The sequence below is a fragment of the Camelus bactrianus genome, chromosome 5, assembly GCF_048773025.1.
Source record: "Camelus bactrianus isolate YW-2024 breed Bactrian camel chromosome 5, ASM4877302v1, whole genome shotgun sequence".
Classification (NCBI taxonomy): domain Eukaryota; kingdom Metazoa; phylum Chordata; class Mammalia; order Artiodactyla; family Camelidae; genus Camelus; species Camelus bactrianus.
The window spans coordinates 38,062,429-38,083,707 of NC_133543.1; the positions used below are offsets into that span (position 1 = coordinate 38,062,429).

Here is a 21,279-nt window from a genome sequence, read left to right on the forward strand (position 1 = left end):
TGGCCAAGGAACTGGGGGGACCAGACATCACTTGGTGCTCGTGCCATAAGAAGAGACAAAAACCACAGCAGCTAAAACTTAGAAATAAACAAACAAAACACCCCAGAAGTTTGCCTTCTCTTTGCTAAAAGAACATCATTCTTACAATTTCCTTAGGCTGGCATTAGAAGCTGATACTTGCATAGATGACAACATTTACACAGCGGAGGTATTGATAGGACTGGTGTATTTGGCATGTTACATGATTTTGAAAAGTGTATGCTTATCCACCTAGCTGAGAATTTGCTACCCACTGCAAAAAAAAAAAAAAAAAAAAAAAAAAAAAAAAAGAACCCTAGGAATAGCTGAATGCTGAAATGGGCCATTTGAAAGTTTTTTTCTAAACTTAGAAATGTTAAGGCTTGTTTGTTTATACATTGTGAATTTGCTGCTTTGTAAGGGCAGCTTTGTCTCAGTAGAGGGTGTCATTTTAGCTGGGGTTGTCTTTCCCACCACACAGAATCCCAGCACAGATTTTCCTGGCAGCCTAGAACAGTAACTCCTGGTTAGAGGTTTTCTCATAGTGCCCAGTAGAACCCTGGCTCTAAAATCTAACTCTGCAACCCACTTCCGAAAACTTTATGCAACTTACTAGACCACTCCAAGACTCAGTCTCCTCGTCTGTCAAATGCGGATGTTGCCTGCTTCGCAGGAAAAAATGGAATAAGATACAACAAACACCTGACCATTGAGCCCTAGCTCTCACACCAGTGTGAGCTGGTGGGGGGCTAGATGCTTTGCACACCTTATCTCCCTGAATCCCTACAGCAGTGGGGAAGCTGGGACTCAAACTTGGGTAGTCTCACCATAGAGCCAGAAGTTTCTAACCCTACACTGATCTGGAATTGATATTAAAATACTTACTCCAGGACCTGACACATAGTAGGCACACAATAAATAGACATTCTCATTCCTTTTTCCTAGTGCTGATATTTCTACTTGATTTAAAAAAAAATTATGAGATTCTAATTATTTTTCAACTGACTTATAATACATATACACAATAGACCATCTTGAAATGCATCCATTTTTAGTGTATTTACTGCATAGAAAACACTGCAGGGTTTTTTTTTTTTTTTCCGGCTTTACTGAAATAAAATTGACATGTAACATTGTGTAAGTTTTAAGGTGTACAGTGTTGATTTGATACATTTATATATTGCAAAATGATTACACTGTAAGTTTGATAACTTCAGTGTGTCCAAATCCATGCACTTTATGCAGTGTTTTTGAAAGTGCCCTTTACAGAGGAAATGTATTTGCTAACCAATTCCAACCAAATTCCCCTGTGAAAATCTACTGGGGGAAAATTTGGATTTACAAAATAAATAAATACAGGGTGACTATTTCATAGATACATTCATTGCTTAAAAAAGAGCTACCTTGAAATCCTTTAAAACAAGAGAGTTCCATCAGAACAAATCTTTCGTCCAAATTTAGGTATACCAGCATAAAATCCAGAGTAAGAGAGAAAGGAAACCATATTTCTAAAAAAACATATGAAAACAGTTTGTGTTAGTTCCAGGCAAGGCTTTGCTGAAGTGTGATGTGTGCAGTTGATCATTTTAACGTGCTAGGTGTCTGTGAAGGTGTCTGGCCTATAAAGTGATTACGACGCAGGAAGTCAGGAAGGAAGCACTTGCCTTGTTTTGAAAACATGTGCTGGGGAAGGCAAATGACGACAGTTCACAAGAAAGCAGGCTGCCCACTGAAGCAGGGAGTCAAACAGCTAAAATACACAGTCTACTGTCGACACTAGGAGATGGCTAATTTCCTGAAACCACTTCAACGACTTTTCAAATCCCGGCATTTAATCATCTCTGCACACACAAGAAGTGACTCAAGGACTCCTGCAAATGAACTCTATTTGGAAATGTGACCAAGAGTGTTAAGAACTTCAAAATTACTTAACAAGTTCTACCATTGCCAAATATGTAAAAGCACACAATACTCTAAGAATATTGGTAGAGGGAAAAATAAAGCACTATGGTATATATTTTCATAATTACAGTATTATATCATCACAGTATTTATTCTGCTTTTTTAAAAAATGACATCTGCATTTCTTTGAATATGAAAATCATTGCTGCTGTCTCTCAAGGTCCTAGGGATAGCAGAGGTCCAATATCAGGAGCCTGTATTTGGTCCATGGATATGTTCTGCTGGTGAGGCACAGAACTGGTTTCTTGTTTTTACCTACTTTTATTTTGTTTTGTTTCACCTGGTTGATAGAGAGTATAGACAGTAGGAAGAAAGGAAAAGAAAAAGGACCAAGGTTGTTTACAAAGGCACAGAGAGAAGAAGAGAGCCACCAAGAGGCAAGGGAGACGGCCTGGGACAGACTAGAGGAGGGATGGGGAGAGAAGGGGGCTCCGGCAGGCTCTCAGGACTGGTGGGTTAGAGGCAGACTGCCCAGGGGGCTGGTTAAACCTTTATGATTAGGAGCAGGGAAACTGCAAAAAGGAAATAATGCTACATGCTAAGTGGACAGAACTAAAGTTACAAAGGTTACTAGCTCTGGCCAAAGCTAGAAATCGCAGTCCCATCAGGTTTTCATTTTTCAGAACGCCACTTCACAAAATGGATGAAGAGCAAGCTACCCAACTTATCAAGTGACGCCATTGTAGGTCACATCTTGATCTCCAAGTCTCCAAAGAACCAATTAAATTGGTGGGGAAGAATGGAAACAACTGTTGCAAGTCTCTTCATGTATGTAACATTTCATATATATATGTATACATATATATATACACACACATATATATATAATAGTAATACATGTATACTTCGATATCGAAAACAGATCCCAGTCTCATATCTTTCATAAATCTTGAGTACAAAATACAAACATTCATAAAAACATTGAAAAATCAGTTTACTGTTGTCTTGGAAGAAAGAAAGTGATCTCAAGTCAAACAATGGAAGGGCTCCTTTTCCTGCCCGGAGACAATGGACTTTGGGTCCAGGCAGATATCGGGTTTGACACCATTGCCAGTTCTTATTGGCTGTGGGTCTCAGGCAACTTATTTTAACTTTCTGAATCTCAATTTCCTCTCCTGTGAAATGAGGATAATAACACATACCTTGTAGAGTTTCTGGTATTTGATTTGCACTGGAACATCATTTCTTTTACCATAATGAGGAAAATTCAGGAAATGCTAGCAAATAATATCTGACTCACTAATTAAAGTTTTTGGCAGCTTTTCAACATTCAATTTTTGGCTGCCCTAGAGTTTCAGCATTCATAGCTTGTTCTTTTTTTTTTTTTTAAACAGCTTTACTGAAGTATAATTTACATATCATAAAACTGACATGGTTTAAATGTATGATTCAATACATTTTTAATAAATTCACAGGACACATTTCACATGACAATCTAATATTAGAATATTTCTGGGGGGAGGGAACTAGCTCAGTGGTAGAGTGCATGCTTACCATACTGGGCTGTGCACTCGTAGATACTCCAGATGTCAGTTTCCCTTCCAGATCAGACACGGGGATGTTAAACTTGATATAAATTTGACATTTTAATAGTTGCATTAAGTGGACTAAGTGACAGTGGAATATCCAGACAAACATATCACTTCCAGTGGATTTGAGCTTGTTTCTTTCCACTGAGTTTGCAATGACACAGTGATGCACTTTTCCACACTGCAGAAGGAACAAAGCTCTTCCTTGATTACTTTCTCAGATGTCCCACAGTGGATATGTAAGGAACCCCCTTACAAGGCTGCTGCCCTAAGCAAAAAGGTCATTTAGGCAATCTTTGTCTTTACAGGCCAGTCTCTCACTTTCTTGCTTTCATACGGAAAGCTGGACAGCCGCATGTCAATCAATGAAGTTAAAACACAACCTCACACCATACAAAAAATAAATCCAAAATGGCTTGAAGACTTAAATACAAGACATGAGACCATAAAACTCCTAGAAGAGAACAGAGGCAAAACATTCTCTGACATAAACAGTACCAATGTTTTCTTAGATGGGTCTCCCAAGGCAATAGAAATAAAAGCAACAATAAACAAATTAGACTTAATCAAACTTACATACTTTTGCACACCAAAGGAAACCATAAACAAAACAAAAAGACAACCTACTGAATGCGAGAAAATACTTAAAAACAATGCAGCTGACAAGGGCTTGATTCCCAAAATATATAAACAGGTGACACAACTCAGTAACAAAAGAACAAACAACCCCATCCAAAAAATGGACAGAAGACCTAAATAGTTATTTTTCCAAAGAAGATATACAGATAGCCAATAGGCACATGAAAAAATGCTCAATACCACTAATTATTAGAGGAACGCAAATCAAAATTACAATGAGGTATCATTTCACTCCAATCAGAATGGCCATCATTTAAAAAAAATCTACAAATAAAATGTTGGAGAGGGTTTGGAAAAAAGGGAATCTTCCTACACTGTTGGTGGGAATGTAAATTGATGCAGTCACTGTGGAAAACAGTATGGAGGTCCCTCAAAAAACTAAAAATAGAGTTATCATATGATTCAGCAATCCCACTCCAGGGCATATATCTGGAGGAAACTAATTCAAAAAGATACATGCAACCCAACATTCATAGCAGCACTATTTACAATAGCCAAGATAAGGAAGCAACCTAAATGTCCATCAACAGATGACTGGAGATAGACACACACACACACACACACACACACACACTGGAATACTACTCGGCCATAAAAAAGAATAAAATAATGAGGTTTGCCAGCAACATGGATGCAGATTATCATACTGAGTGAAGTAAAGTGAAAGACAAATATGATACCACTTATACATGGAATATAAAATATGACACAAATGAACTCATTTTCAAAACAGAAACAGACTCACAGACATAGAAAACAAACTATGGTTAGCAAAGGGGAAGGAGGAGAGGGATAAATTAGGAGTTTGGGATTAACAGATACAAACTAATATATATAGAATAGATAAACAACAAGGTCCTACTGTACAGCACAGGGAACTATATTTAATTTCTTGTAATAACATATAATGGACAGGAATCTGAAAATAAATGTATGTATGTATATGTATAACTGAATCACTTTGCTGTACTCCTGAAACTAACATTGTAAATCAACTATACCTCAATTTAAAAAAAATAAATAAAAAAAAAAAACACTATTTACTGAATGAAAAAGTGAATGAGGAGGTTTCAGGGAGAGGGAGAGAAATGTAAATGGAGCACCCAGTAATGCCCAGACTTCACCCAAAGGGAGCACACACGTCCTGCCTCCAGATATTGCTGGAAACCACGTTGGAAAGAAGAGTGGAAAACACTAACGTTAACTTGACAAAACAATATGAAAGTTGATTTGGAAAAACTGATATTCAAAAATCTCTCAGAAAAAAATGTTTAAAAAAATAAATGAGAATTAACCTTTTTGATAGATATTAAACATTATAAAGCTGCGGAAATTAAAAGTGTTTGGCACTGGCACAGATTAAATAAATAACAGAGTCCACAGATCAATCTCTATATATTGATAATTAATATATGATACAGAAAGCATTTCAAATCAGCGGGAAAAGTGATTATTCAAAAAACAATGTTGGAAATCTTAGCTGGCTAAGTGGGAAAAAAATGTAGATCTCTTTTGATTTCCTTTACAAAAATAAATTGCAGATGAAGAGATTTAAAGTCAAAATTATATATATAATTATATATTTGTTACATATATACATATATGTATACTAGCACTAGCAGAAACCATGGCTAAAGTTTTAACATAGCATGCCAAAAGGTTCAGAAGCCATTAGGAAAAAAGATTGATTAATTTGACAACATAAAAAGTTTAGATATTTATCTGGGAAAAAAATACATAAATCAGTCAAAACACAAACAACAAAAAAAGGAAAAACTGTCACATCAATGTCCTGGGCTTTTTTTGCTTGTTTGTTTTTTAACTTTTGTTGAGATATAAAGGATGGGTTGTGAAATATCTATGCAAGTTCTGCCCCACCATGGAAACGTCTGGGTGTAATGTCTTAATGTTCAAAGAGCTCTAACAAAGTAATAAGAAACAGATGAACATCCTACCTCTTCATCCACCAACATGGCAAAGTAATAAAAATAGTTAGGAAACAGAAAAAGGAACAAGAATGTACACTGAATATATGAAAAGGGGGTCAGCCTCTTTCCTATGTGAAGAAATAAAAACTAAAACATGATCCTACTTGTGATCCTAAACAGGATTAGATCAAAACATTTGATAATACCCAGCATTAGTGAGGGTGCAGTAAAACTAACACATATGTTGGTAAGAATGTAAATTGGTATAATACATTTGGAGGTAACTAGGCAAAACAATCAAAATTAAAATAGATACAAATTTTAGCTAAACCATTCTACCTGAATAAATATACCACATATCAGAGATGTATGTATAAAAGTATATACAAGAGTATTCACTGCAATATTGCATATGATGGCAAAAAAATTAGGAAGAACCTAAATGTTAGCCATAGAAGACATGTTTTTTTTTAAAGTATGGTGCAGTCACAAAATAGAATAGTATGTAGACATTTAAAAGCATGATACAGACCTCTAAGTAATTATACGTAAAATTGTTAAGTCACAAGATCAAATTGTAAAACAATATAGCACACTGTTTTAAAACTGTGTTAAAATAAATACACTGGGAGTCTATTATGTGTTCCTATATGCATATATACTGGAGGAGGAAAAGAAATTTACATTTATTTGACTTTATACCTTTCTGTATAGTTCGAACTTTTACCTTGAGAAATTTTTCTAAAAACTAGTATTTTCTATATAGATATTCCCATTTGTATATTTAATATAAATAAATACATACTTTTTTTACGAAGAGTTCTGTAGCTTGAAATTATCCGATGATATTAACCTCAAATGATGATTTTGATAGGCAACATTAAATACTAATAATCATTATAATATCAAAACCAATAATAACCATTATTTATTGAGCACTTAGTATGTCCTATGGTTAGTGTTAAGTGCTTTTACTAATTGTGATCTTTAGAAAAGAATATCTCTGGTGAAAGGGCTGGGGGCCCCAACAAAGGCTAGGTTAGTGTGAGTTTCTCTTTGGTCACCAGTCTTCTAAACTTGTGAGCCTGTGGCTCTTAAGTTAAAAACAAGATGGTGTAACTTAGAGTGGTAGTTTAAATTTAGGTACAAATGCTATTTTTGAATTATGAGACATGACTGATTTGAGAGTATCTGAGGTGTGCTGGGTCCATTATGCACATGGAGAAGACTTGCTGCTCCACATAAGAGCCACGCCTACCCCTAGTGACCTCCACAGAAGAAGGTATCCTTGGCATCTTAACGTCACAGGACCTGTACGTACTCCAGGCTGCTGTATTCCCTTACACACTTGCTACCTACTCTTTGCTCTTTGGGGCCTTGACAGAGACTGCACAGTGTCCAGCCTTCCCCATCAGCATCCATCAACTTCATTTGGAGTCTGGAGTGGTGAGAGCCATAACCTTCCCTTGGGTCGTGCCCTTCCTCTCCAGTGGGTTCAGAAGTGGGGTGGTGAAAGCAAGGCTTGTTTTTTGACTCTCATCTGATAATTCTGTATTAGGGCTCATTAGGTTGGAGGAAATTCTTAGTTCAACCTTTGGAACTTGGAAATGAGGCTTTCATCAGAATAAAACAGCACTTTACAGACGTTATCTAATTAGTCACCATAAAAACTTTAAGATATGGAGCTCATTATCCACATTCAAGTAATCAAGATTTAGGAGAAACTAGTAATATAGCCAAGATCGTGCAGCTGGCGAGCTGTAGTGAACTCTGACCTGACTGACTCAAAAGCCCTTGCTAATATTTAAGCCCAGTAGCAGGCAGTGCTGGATGAGCAAATCACCAAGGCTGGAGGTTTAAAAAAAAAAAAAAGTAGAATCTCTCTCTCTCTCCCTCTCTGCTTATAGAATAACTAACAATTACTAAGTATGCTATGTTCTCTCCTGCACATGATTTTGATTTTTCTCCAAAGCTCTTTGAGCCCTCACACACAGACAGGTCAAGCTGCATGCCCTATTGTCACCCAACCATCAGCCTGTGAAGCCAAGAATTGCATTTCAGGTCAGAGCAGCTCTTGAGTGACCTCTGAGATTCCTCTGAGATCTGTTCTTAAAGATGTCTTCAGAGAGCCAGGAATTAGGTCTTCAAGTACTTGGTGCTAGAGCATTCACTTGAATTGATGTCAAATTACATGCAATCAACTATTTCTAAGGACGGGACTATCAAATTTTCAGGTTTTCTCTCCCCTTCCTTCAGGCTTTTCCATTAGCTCATTATTATATCCAAAGTAGTCTGAGAGGAAATCCAGACCTGCTCATTTGTTGTTGTTGTTAGAAACCTTTGGACCAAACCAAAAAAAAAAAAAAAAAAATTGAGATAAAATTATTGATTACAATGAGTCTGGAAGAGATACTATGATTTAGTTTACTCAGATCACCTTTATTTTTCTTAGGAAATATAAGGAGAGGAGTGATTATTTGGAGGGGAGCGGGAATAGACTACACAGTTGAGAGCTGGGCTTTGAAAGAGGACTTAGGTTGGAATCCTAAGACTGCCATTTACTAGGTATTTGCTTTTGCACAAGATACTTAATCTTTCTATGCCCAGTCTCTTTTCTGAAGAGGAGCATATTAACGTAACTCATGGAACTGCAGTGAAGATTATGCAGTCAGAACAGGGTGACAGGCACTCAGCAGAGGAATCCCTCGGTACTAGCTAGCAAGTACACTTCCGTTGATGGGTTTTTCCAGGCCCTTTGTTTCTTGGAGGAGTTCAAATTTGCTATTTTTAACCCCCCTCTAAAAAAATGGTAAAGATGTAAAGTTCAAATTAATCAAGGTGAGGAAGAATTAAATGCTCTAATAAGAACTTTGGGACAATTAAAGGTATTGGCTAAAATGAAATTTAGGCCTCAGGTTGGCTTTATCCCTCCATATTTTTTCTGCCTGCAAAAACTTTGTTCACTCAGGAGGCATCCCCTCTTCAAGAATAACTGGAGGACGATCAGTTTTGGTTTTTGGTCAGAGAACAGCATGAGTAAGACTGCTGTCCTTTGCATGTGGGGATAATGGCCATGACCCACTCTCCACTCTGAACTTCCTGGCATGCCCATTAGCCAAGACTCATGTGGTACCCTCCTCTTTAAGATTCCAGCACCTCCAGCAAGACGGCCAAGGCTAGGGACAGTCACAGAGCACAGGCACATCCTCTACTAAGCCACCCACACACTCAGGGTTTCACAGCCAGCCCTGTCAACAAAACGAGCCAACCCATCAGAAACTTTTAGAATCCTAAACAGGTTCCAAGAGACAAGACACTCTTTTCCCTTCCAAGAGCAGAATATGGGCTCTCTGGTCAGAGTGTGCCCTTCTGTCATTTCAGTGAGGAAAATAAGGCAGAAGTTGCTTTATTTAGCTATATTTGGGTTTTCCCCCCTATTTTCTCACTTTTTTTGCTTCTTCGAAATACATTGCTTAAAAATCAAAATATTCCCATTTTAAAGCTCAGGTGAATTTATTAAAAATAGGTCTTCTGTTTTCACTTTCACTCTGCATCTTGACAGAGGAATAAAAAAATTCATGAACCGTATACATATATAATTCAAATGGCTGGGTTTGAAATAAACAAATATTTGAGTACCATAAGTCCCAGAGTCTCTGTTGGAAGGTGTGATGATGGTGACAAAGCAAAACCCCAGTCCACGTGAAGGTGAGAGCCTGCAAAGCGGGGGGTTCACATCAGAACACAAGAGACACGATGTCCACGCAGAGGGAAAGCTTTTTCCTCATCGGGTGCATCCTGAAAGCTCTTTCTCCCCCAATATTTCAGGGCATATAGAAATCCTTCCATTCTGCCACAGCAAAGCTCAGAGAGACCCACAGCACAGAAGAGGCCCACCCTGAGAACCACAGGCACACCGGGCAGGCTGACGAGGAGGAGAGAGGAGCTCCCGTCTTCCCGGGGCTGTGTGACCCTGTGCACTAGGCAAGAAATTCAGTTCAGGGAGACTCGGTGCTTCAACAGAGAACCTAGGACAAGTGCAGGCACAACACTAAGAATGCGCTGCCTAAAAACAGGAAGGGAACAAAAAGGCTTTGGATGAGGAAGGAACATTCCAGTGGAGGTGGCCTGAGAAACAGAACAGTACCAGGCCAATGAACAGAGCTGCACGAAGGCCCTGGAAAGAAGGGGGTCAGAGACATTTTACTGATGCTCCCCAGGGGGAGGGCACTACCAGCACCCGTGACAAGGGACCAGAGTCAGTACTCAACAGCCTTGCAGAGTCTGTGTGGCTTGCTGCATGCACAGTAGTGAAATTATGCCCAACCGCTTGGTTCTAACCCCACAGTTTAGTTTTAGTCATTCACACTAAGCATTTTACTGTCTTTACTAAATTCCAAATAAAAGAATCCCTTCAAGTGTTTAAATATATATATATGTAATTTTATTTAAGTATATATTTATATATACTTTTAATTTAAATACATATTTATATATACTTTTTATTTAAATATATGTATATATAATTTTTATTTAAATATATACATTTGAACACTTGAAAAGATAGAGATGTATTTATTTGAACCAGGTGACTCTAACTGATAACTGTTCTCAGGGTCCAGGTATCCCAAGCAGACGGAGCAGGTCAGTGGCTCTCCACATGCAAACCACACTTGTCAGTGCCTAACAACAAACACTAGTTCATGTTTGGTTGTCTACCATTCAGTATGGGATTCAAACATTTGTTGAAAAATTAGCATGTATGAGACTGTGCTAAGTGCAATGGTAACACGAAGATGAATGAGAAGTGGTCCTTGCATAACAGGGGCTCACACTCTGATAGGGCAGACAGCCCTGCAAACAACCACATTACGACGGAGAGCATGAGAAGTGCCGTCACAGAAATACACGAACAGGACAGAACAGATGAATTCTGTCTGGGGCAACAGAAGACCTTTGGGAGGAGGTGAGGGGTGTTAGATTAGCAGGGCTGTCGGGAACAGGCTGTACGGCAAGTCATCAGGACAGGGCATTCCAGACAGGGAGGAGAGCAAAGCCAAAGGGCAGGAAAACAAAGGGAATGCTTGGAGAATGATAAATTTTGACAAGTCTGTGGTCAGTATGGGGGTGGGAGTTGTGGTGGATACTAAAGATGTAAAAGGCATGTTTCATGTTTTTAAACAGTTTACAATCAAGTTGAGGAGATGTGTCCGTGAAACAAAGCAATTCAGTGCTAGAACGACATCATTTTAAAAAAGCAGTGAAAAGGCTACTGGCTTTGGGGTTGCAAGGAGGCAGAGGTCAGTCTGAGGTGGCCCAGCCAGGTAAGCTGAGTGGAGAAAGCAGCGCTTCAGCTGCATCTTAAGGACCAGTGCAGCTTTGAAAAACGTAGCCGTGGCATTTCAAAGAAAGGCAAAGGCAGTGTAAATAAAGGCACAGAAGCAGTGCCTTGAGGAGGTCATGTTGAGGAGTGGCTGGAAATAAAACTGTAGAGTGGAGTAAATGCAGAGTGTGGCAAACCAGGAAGCCAGGAGGCGGGGCTGGCAGGGGGGTCAATGGCTGACGCTGCACCTGAGTAGGAGAGTTTCTGATGGAGAGGATGCCCAGGGAGGCTGGGTCTGGAAGAGGGAGAGTGTCTCAGAGAGATGGATAGGGAGAGTGATAGGAAAACAGCAGCAGGAAGGGGGAGGAGGCAAAGGTAAACCCCAAACACATTTCAAGGAACATATGCTAAAAATGGTTGACAGAATATAGGGGATATATACACTTCACCGACTGTTTAGTGTCTGCTCAGCACTGAATGGGATGTGTTGGCTAGAGGTGATCAGAGGTGGGGAAAAAAACCCCACATCTTTTAATTTAGTCATTTCAGTTTGAAGGCCAGTAGTTTTCATGGTTGGTTTGGTTTCTTAAAAAGCTGTGCTAAATCCATCAACAAACTATCAGCATTTACTCTGTCTTCTGTTTAGCAGAGACAAGGAGAAACAAAAATCAGAACTGATAAGAGAGAAAATGGTGGGAATGTTTTAAAATATGTCCTTTATCTCACAAATCCAATAAATCCTCATTATTTACTTTGTATTTTGTGAAAACACTCTTCACCCACTTAAGCTACAGGTTCAAGGCAATACTGTCTACAATACTACAAAATTAAAATTAGTATATAATCCTTCCTCCAAGAAAAGATCACAGAGGATTTAAAAAGGAATGTGGATTGAGTTTTGAACATTGTTATTGAAATGTAGTCTGGTACTTGTTCCAGAAGTTATTTATAACCAAAGAGAGCATAAAAACTGGCAACGAAGGACAAGCAAAATGGGTGGAGGCTGAGGTTTATACTGATTTTGAGAATAAGAATTTGAGAAACAAGCCTTTCTCATTTTAAGCTATCACTGCTTTACTGACCGAATTCCAGGGCAACTTGGGTTTACTGCAGATTCTATGACCCCCTTACACAACGGGAACTGCAACAGAACCTATCAGCATGTAGCATGAAACGCTGTAGACATGCTGAATATGAAGGAAAAGTGAAGCTCACACTGGCAGAGCACCCCAACTTTACCAGAAGATACATCACTATGCATATTGTCAAAGGCAGTCCTCGTGCAGCTGAAGTTGGCAACGTTCTTCTGAGTGGATAACACTACCCTCTGTCTGTTAACGAAATGCCATTTTACATTCACATGAAAACTCTGTTGGAAGCTGGCTGGCATTCTCTGGAGTCCTAAACCCCCCAGCCCTGGGTGTTCCATGTGCCTGGAGATTACTGACACCTTACTCCCACTCCTCACTGCAGGACCCTTCACATAACAGCATTTCTGTAGAATAAAAACATCTCCTGTTGTGTGTTTACCTTAACAAAGTTAAACCGCCCCAAGAAATAGCCCATCTCAACAATACCCTAGGGGACCTTATCAAAGTCATGAAACCTACTGCTCAGAGAGTCCATGGCAGATCTTACAACCAATCAGGTACCTGTGCACAAACTGATTATGCAGCCCCTACTCCTTGTGTGCACAGCCCCCTCCCCACAATAAAAGACCCTGCATGCTGCTCGCGCAGGCACCTCTTGCCTGTATGGCCCACTGTTGCCCGTAGCAGTGTAGCTATTAAACCCTCCTAAACTATTTTCAGTTTCTGGTAATTCTTTACCAGGCTGCGCGTCACCGTGACCGTGCTGTGAGCCCACAAAACTGCAGCAAAAATGCCCCCTGAGTGCCCTGGCAGAGTCCCCCCATGAAAACACTCCTCAAAACAGGGAAGGCTGCCTACAGTCGCCTCCGACCTGAGATGACTAAATGAAGAAGGGCTCTTCACAAATATTAGAACGTTGTGCTCTAGATAATAAAAAAAGAAGTCCTCATCTGCCTCAAGATATGCTCTCCACAGGCAATGAGAAGCCAATAATTGAGTGTATTTTGGGTTTTGCTTCTGCCACCAGGAAGCTCAACACAAAAATTCTAACTTTCCTTTTGGGGTACGTCTCCTGTCTTAATTTATATTTTCCGTGACCCTAATCGTTTGCTTGTTAATAATTTGGGGGGCTTTATAAAGCCTTTTAAGTCACCTCAAAATCTCTGCTAGATGAGGTGCAACTAGAAATTTTTTAAAAACAACAACAATTTTTACTGAATTTTAAACTTCTGCGGTGACTGAAACTTTCTTCCCTTTATAGAAGTATACAGACGGTGCTTTTGAGCTCTTGTTACTGCTATCCACTGACGACGACTAAAGTTAAGTGTTAATAGTCTCTCTTTCCAGGCAGGGTTTTCAGTCCCTCTCTTGCAGTCTCTCCAGGTTCCTGCTCACCATTTAAAAGTTTCCAAATAAGAAATGTTTACTGTGCCATGGGGCTTGGCTCTGCTCTTGGATGCTGAGTTTGTGCTTCATTCATTATGTTTCTGTGTATATTTACTAAGATTGGATATACCCATGTACTGAGCGAACTCAAAATCTTTGTCCCACTATTATTTCATCATCAACAAGCTACAACAAAAATAAGAAAATGTCTGTCCATTTACTTTGAAGAGAAGAACAAAATTAGGAGCATCATTATTAAAATGACATATTAAATCAACCCTGCCAATATCCAGGCTCACCTCTCGTCTTTCTCCTCCGACACCCTGGCCATCATATGCTTCTTGTGTTTCTACCAAACCTGCTTCCTTCACAGCATGTGGCCCACAGAAGGCATTCAAAAAGTACTTGTTGAATAAGGAGGGGGCATGCTCTGATGCCTTCCCGTCCTTGTACAGGCTGTTAACTCTTATTTGAAAAGCTCCTTTTCCCCTTGTCCATCTGGCAAACTCCATTTCATCCATCCACTGAGTTATAACTGTTTGTATGTGTAGCTGTTTTTCTCTCTGACAGTAACTACTCAAGGCAGGTACTGCATTTTTCTCACGTCTGTGCCTCCACCATGGGCTTGGCACGTAGTAGGTACATAATATTTGTAGGAAGGAAGGGAGGGAGGGAGAAACATTTCTTTGCACTGCTCTTAAAAAAAACAGAATACATGGCATACTACTAGACACTCAGAGTTGCACTGAATGGAAAAAAAACGCTTGCCTCCAATTTTTCAAAACCACCCCTGCAAAAGCAGATTGAATTTTGTGTTTCACTGAATCCATCCATTCATGATTAATTGGGTCATTAAGCACTTCCAGTTACATGTGCAGCTGGGAATTCCTACAGCTGTCATTAATTTTACTAAAGCTTCAAATCCTCAGTATTTATCTGCTGAAATGGAGCCACTGTTGCTTCTCAGCCAATCAAAATCGAGTAACAAACTATCTGTTATTGACAAACAACTGAGTCATTTACAAAAGCGGTTAAGTATGCAAACTCCCGTTGCTCCTTTGGTTATTGTCATAATAAATGTGATCCCATTCAATCTCCCATTTTCTTCTGCTAACGAGGTAAAAAAAAATCCAAATATAGCCCATCCATCAGTGAACCCTGAGACATTCCACATAAAGACAGTAACAATGAGCAACAGCTTAATGACTAAAATTGAAGTAAATATCTCTCTTTGGTTTCCAGGTTTACTAGCTGGGTGGAAGAGAGGAACTACACTTGAAATCTGTGCAGTATCTGGCCATGGAACATTCTGAAAGGTAGTGCAGACTTTTAGAAAAAGAAGAACTAGAATGCTCTCATTTCCCCTCAGAGCCTGCAATCAAATAATGAAGTACGAACATGATCTGGCTCATCTTGGCTGTCAGCCTCTCAGCATGGTTCGAGCGCGTGCAGGATACTATGCAATTAAATGTAACAGAGGCTTGCAGATGAACCTAAAATATCCGACCCATCCTCCAAAGGAAGACACGAAATGCTCAGCCTCCATGCCTCGTCTGTCCTTCTCCCAAACAGGAGTTCTTGCCAGCCAGTGGTTTGTCACCCATTGTCACTCCATTTGCTAAAATAGTGTGTTATCAATTTACAGTTTCTCACATGCTGCAGATAATTCAAAACGCATCTGACTCCCACCTAAAACACACCTTCCACATGTGCACTTGTCTTTCAACCTAATTGGGAGTTCAAGATTTGCAGATACTGACTGGTATATATAAAACAGATAAACAAGTTTATACCGTATAGGACAGGAAACTATAGTCAATATCTTGTAGTAGCTTACAGCAAAAAAGAATATGAAAACAAATATATGTATATTCATGTATGACTGAAGCATTGTGTCATACACCAGAAATTGCAAACTGACTATACTTCAATTAAAAAAAAAAGATTAAAAAAAAAAGTCCAACTTTAAGAAGTGAGTAATTTGATTGTGAAGGCCAAGTGTCTTGGGTAGATCTTGGGTAGATGACCTGCTCTCTTGAATTCAGGGCCCTAAAGAAAGTGATAATCTGACAGATCGGCCACAAATATGTATGCTATACCTTGTAATATAGAGTGGGGATCAGACTCAGCTCACTCCTTCAAGCATCAGTTGCCTTACATCAGGGAAGGATCTTTAGCTGAAGAATGATTGTTCTTCACATCTCAGGGGAACATCACTGACAGAAGTCTCGCCAAGGGAAAGAGGACCAAGGGGACTGGGATCTGAAGAAGCTAACCAGAAACGCCGGTGCAGCCGGGGCTAGGCATCAAGCATTCACTGATCAGAAATGGGAATAGATCACTTACTGTCTGAAGTAATTTCCTAATGAAACTGTTCACAAATGAAAGAATACTCAACTTCTTACACCAAGTTCATATTGAGCGCAATGGGAGTAAACCCTGATATCCCACATCCCCTTTAAGTGAAAAGGGTGTTTAGTCAAAACCCTACCTTGGTTTCTTTCTGGCTTTGCATAAGCACCTACCTCATTCTGTCATTCTGTCACACACCTACACCACACACCATGCTATCATCTACCTCCCTACTCAATAGCCTTCTAGGAATTGCAGCAGATCCAGAATATAAAAACTGGCTTTTTTTTCTTAGCAGATAGTTTAGGGACATTGTATTTAAAAAGAGGTACTCAGCTGCCTTAAGCAACTTATCTGCCTCTTTAAGAACTTCTATTTCATCACATGAGTTTTTTTTATATAAGTTTTTAAAACTTTTTTGGGGGGGAGGTAATTAGGTTTACTTATTTGTTTATTTTTAGAGGAGGTGCTGGGGATTGAACCCACGACCTTGTGTGTGCTAAGCATACACTCTACACTCGAACTATATCCTCTGCCACATGAGTTCTTTTAATTCACCCTTTTATTTTATCTTTTATAACCATTTTTTATTGAAGCATAGTTAATTTACAATGCTGTGTTAGTTTCAGGTGTACAGCAAAGTGATTTAGTATACATAAATATTCTCTTTCAAATTCTTTTCCATTATAGATTATTATAAGATATTAAATATAGTTCCCTGTGCTATACAGTAGGTTCTTGCTTTTTATCTATTTTATATATAGTAGTATGTATCTGTTAATTCCAAACTCCTAATTTATCCCTCCCTCTCCACTGCTTTCCCTTTGGCAACCGTTAAGTTTGTTTTCTATATCTGCATCACATGTGTTCTTAAAATGAGAAGTAACTGAAGACACTGAGTGAAATATGAATCAAACCATGAATAAAAGCAAAAGATTTACTTTCACTCTTTTGCAGGGGTAAAAATAATCGATACACTATTGTTTGTTTAAGTAGCAATCATTATTGAACATTAGTGTCTATATAAACATTACAAATAAACCACTGTTTCTAGCTACTAGGGCAGAGGGTAAGAGTCCAAGAGTAATCACTGCACCTATAAAACCACCAACTGCTTTCACAGAAAGAACGGCTCCTTCAGGTAAGCCTTACTTTCAGGAAATACCTGAGCCATTGTCATGGATGGGGAATAAAGGGAAGAAGAAATTCTCTGGTCTCTATCTTTTGCTGTCTTACGATTTTCATCTGATTATTATTTAAAGGGTCAAAACTGCAGTCTCGTCCAGCAACAGAAGGACCACTCAGTGTTGACAGCCCTAAGACAGGTTCCAGTGTACTTCCCCAGATTCATCTCTCACTATTCCCTGTGATCTTCCTCGTGCTATGCTGAAACCTTGAAGCTCCCTAGTTCCCTGAATGCATCATGTAGACTCCTACCTTGATGTGTCTCTTCAACACTTTCATCCTCATTGTGCTCATCCTGGAAGAAGAGGTGTGTGCCCTTCAGGATGCTTTTGGGGATAACCTTGTTTAGTTCCCATTAAAACTGCTGTATACGTTTGTTATTACTGCACTTACATTAATCCTTATCCCTCTGCATGTTTCTTTCCCACCAGCTTGTGCATTCCTTATAGGTGGGAACCATGCCTCATTCATCTCTTTTTCCCCCCCATCAGGGTTAAATTCAGTATCTGGTTTTACAAATGTTTATTGAATGAGGGAACATGGAAATAAGTAAATAATTTATAAATAAGCACAGAACAGAAGGTAGGAAAAACAGCACAAGCAAGGGCATTAATATGTGATCAGGTATTTTCATTACAAATACGGATGCACTATAGGCTTAACAATTCTTTACTGCATGCTAAATCTGCACTGTATGTTAATATTTTTTCCTTAAATCGGGTCCTTAATATACTGACCATCAAAGACACAGAGGTAAGCAACCCAAATTATCCTAGAGAAAAATATGCTATCTTTTAAAGTAAACTTTTTATACTCATCCTCCATTTCTTTATTTTCAATTTATGGGGAGCCTCAAAAAATAGAAGTGGCCTTGGCAAGGAAGGACTGCCCAGAGGCCCAGGGAAACTGTTGAGATTCCAAGCACAGTGTGCAGATTCTCCTGCCTGGTTTACCCAACTCCATCCAGTGAGTATGAAACTGTCTATGTGGCTGTGAAGGGGTCTTGGGTTGAGCTGTGGCCCTCTAAAATGAATTTTTTATTTTGGAATAATTCTAGGTTCACAGAAAAGTTACAAAGATGGTACAGAGAGTTCCCACAAAACCTTCAAGTTTCCCCTAATGTTAACATCTTACACAGCGCTGGTCATTTGTCAAAACTAAGAAACTAGCATTGGTACATTACCATTTATGAAACTCCAGATATGATCAGATTTTACCAGTTTCCCATGAATGTCCTTTTTTTTTTTTCCTGTTTCAGCATTCAAGTCAGGTTATCATATTGCATGCAGTATATGCTTTCCTAAGTCAAATATTGACTTGATTTCGAATAAGAAAAACTGAAACATGGATTAAATGTCTCAACCACTCTTGCCATCTCCTCTCTCTCATGTGTGATGGACAGGCCAGCAGCCTCCTTTCCTGGTCTCAGCCAGGATGGGCACAGCAGGTGCTGTCCTGCTTCAATTGCCAGGCCCAGCTGTTTGCTCATCTGGGCTAAGGATGTTTCAATTAGGTCAGCACACGGTTTCTATATAAAAGAAACTGAGGTAGAGTAGAGACGACAGCAAGGAAGACAGCCGGTAATACAGAGCATCCTGAGTTGGTTTTTCAAAGGGATCACATGTGGATCAAAAGTTCCCAAATATTCTTCAAGAGGCTTTTGTCCGGAAGCTTAGCTTGGCACGGTGGGTTAGAAAAAAGAGCTGTGGGAGGAGAATATGTGGATGGGATGGGCCTTTGCTGCTGCCAGAACCCAGGCAGGGAGGCTGGAGAGGAAGGGCACAGTGGGAGAAGGAACAAAGGCACGAGAGAGAGGCTGTTTCAGCAAAGGGGCCTTTCAAGATGCATAGAGCATTAACAGCAGACAATCAGGAGCTCATTTGCTGCTAATTTCCATGTTCCCAGGCCTTATAAGCTAGAGAGCAGTATATTTAGATAGAGGTGGTGAACCTGAGCACTTTGGAAAGTTTGAAAGCAGACACCATGCAGGGACTATTTTTAAGGTAAAAGGAAGCTGAACTTTTGCTTGATGACAAAGAATTGAGGATTCTATTCTAGTTAGAACAGTAGCATGAGGCCAGTCAGGATACCTGAACAGGCCCTCCATGGTACCCTCCTGACATTCTCAGTCCTGTCTGATTTCAGAGATCTGCAGGCAAAGGAAAGTGAAGATCCTGAAAAAAAGCAGGTAGAGGGTCGCAGGTGATGATGACAGATCATGGCAAAGAAATCTGGATCAACCAATCTGGAGTCGGAAAGCCAAGGGAAGATTTTAAGTTAACATGCTTTGAGAATCTGAATGGTTCAACTCAAGGGCTGCAGGAAGAAAGTGTTTTTTGCAGGGATGGCAGAGTAAAAGTAACATGCCTCCTTGCAGCATGAGAGATGTAAGTCAGGCATAATACACTTTTTTGACAAAGACAGGAAGAATTATTAGGTACAACAGGACTAGGTTTCTGATACAGATTATGAAATCTCATGCCCTATTTTCTCAAGTTCCCTTATAATTCTGAAAGATTACTTAAATAAGTTGGTGTTTTACCTAAAAGAGTACAAATTAGTTAGTAAACCTACAAGTTCATACTAAGTTGGTTAGTGTAAGTCAGTGTTAAGATATTTTCCCATTTTCAGTAAAAAGCAAAAATGCCACCATAAATAAATTATGAATTTTGTTAAGTATAATTTTTTAAGAAGGGAACACGTACCATCCCTGAAAAATGATAACTGGATAAATTTGTGAAGAAAGAAAACTTTAGGTAAGTTTCCACCCTTGACTTATTTATTCCTGGGTCCTTTTTTAAGGTTTTTCAGTCTCTTACTATGATTATGTTTTCTTATCTACTTTTTAAAGCAGAGAAAGCCCCCTTCTAAATGATTTCCTGATATAACCCCTATCTATTTGTTACAGAGAAAAACAAATAGTTAGAAAAACATAAGAGATCAAGATAGGTATAAATTGAACCATTTTATTCTATATTTATATGAACACTTGGAAGAACAAAAGCACTTTAAGCATAAAATTATTCACACCTATTTTAAAAGCTTTCCACTTATTAAAAAAAAGACGTATTGTGGAATAAAACATTCAACATGAGAATCAATCATTGGTTTAAAATAGTCAATTAAGACATCTTAAATTTTACCTTGATTATACATTGTCAAAGGGAAGGAATTATTTAAGGACTATAAAGTACTTAATGGTTGTTCATACCTAAGAAAGCCAAAATATTGAAACTGCACACAACTTGCCTGCAGAGCCACAAGATGAAACAGCAGATTTCTATTCTGGTGCAAAGTCAAGCTTTTTAAACTATGGGCTTAGAATAATGGTTCCCAACTGGGTAATTTTGCCACCCCAGAGGACGAATAGCAATGTCCAGAGATAACCTTGATTGTCACATTGATGGGGGAAGGGAACGCTACTGACATCTAGTGGGTGGAGGCCAAGGATGCTGGAAAACATCTTAGGATGCATAGGACAAGCTCCCACAAAAAGAATTATCTGGCCCCAAATGTCGATAGTGCTGAGGTTCAGAAACTCTATGGAAACCAGTATGACTCTTCCTCAAAAAATTAAAACTAGAACTCCTATATCATTTAACAATCCCACGTATGAGTATACATCCAAAAGAATTAAAATTGGGATCTCAAACAGATAGCCCATGTTCATTAAAGCACTATTCATAATAGTCAAATATGGAAACAACTCCAAAAGCAGCAGAACACATTCTTTTCAAGTGCACATGGAACATTATCCTAGATCACACACTAGGCCACAAAACAAGCTTCAAATCATATCAAGCATCTTTTTCAGTCTCAATACTATGAGGCTAAAAATCAACTAGATGAAAAATAAAAATAAAACA

The 21,279-nt window shown here is 39.0% G+C and overlaps 1 protein-coding gene across 3 annotated transcripts in view; it reads right to left on the bottom strand.

Annotated features, from left to right (window-relative positions):
* The window catches only part of CACNB4 (calcium voltage-gated channel auxiliary subunit beta 4), a 218,726-nt gene that overhangs the window by 48,141 nt on the left and 149,306 nt on the right, over window positions 1-21,279 (bottom strand). The gene's annotated exons all lie outside the window — the stretch shown is intronic.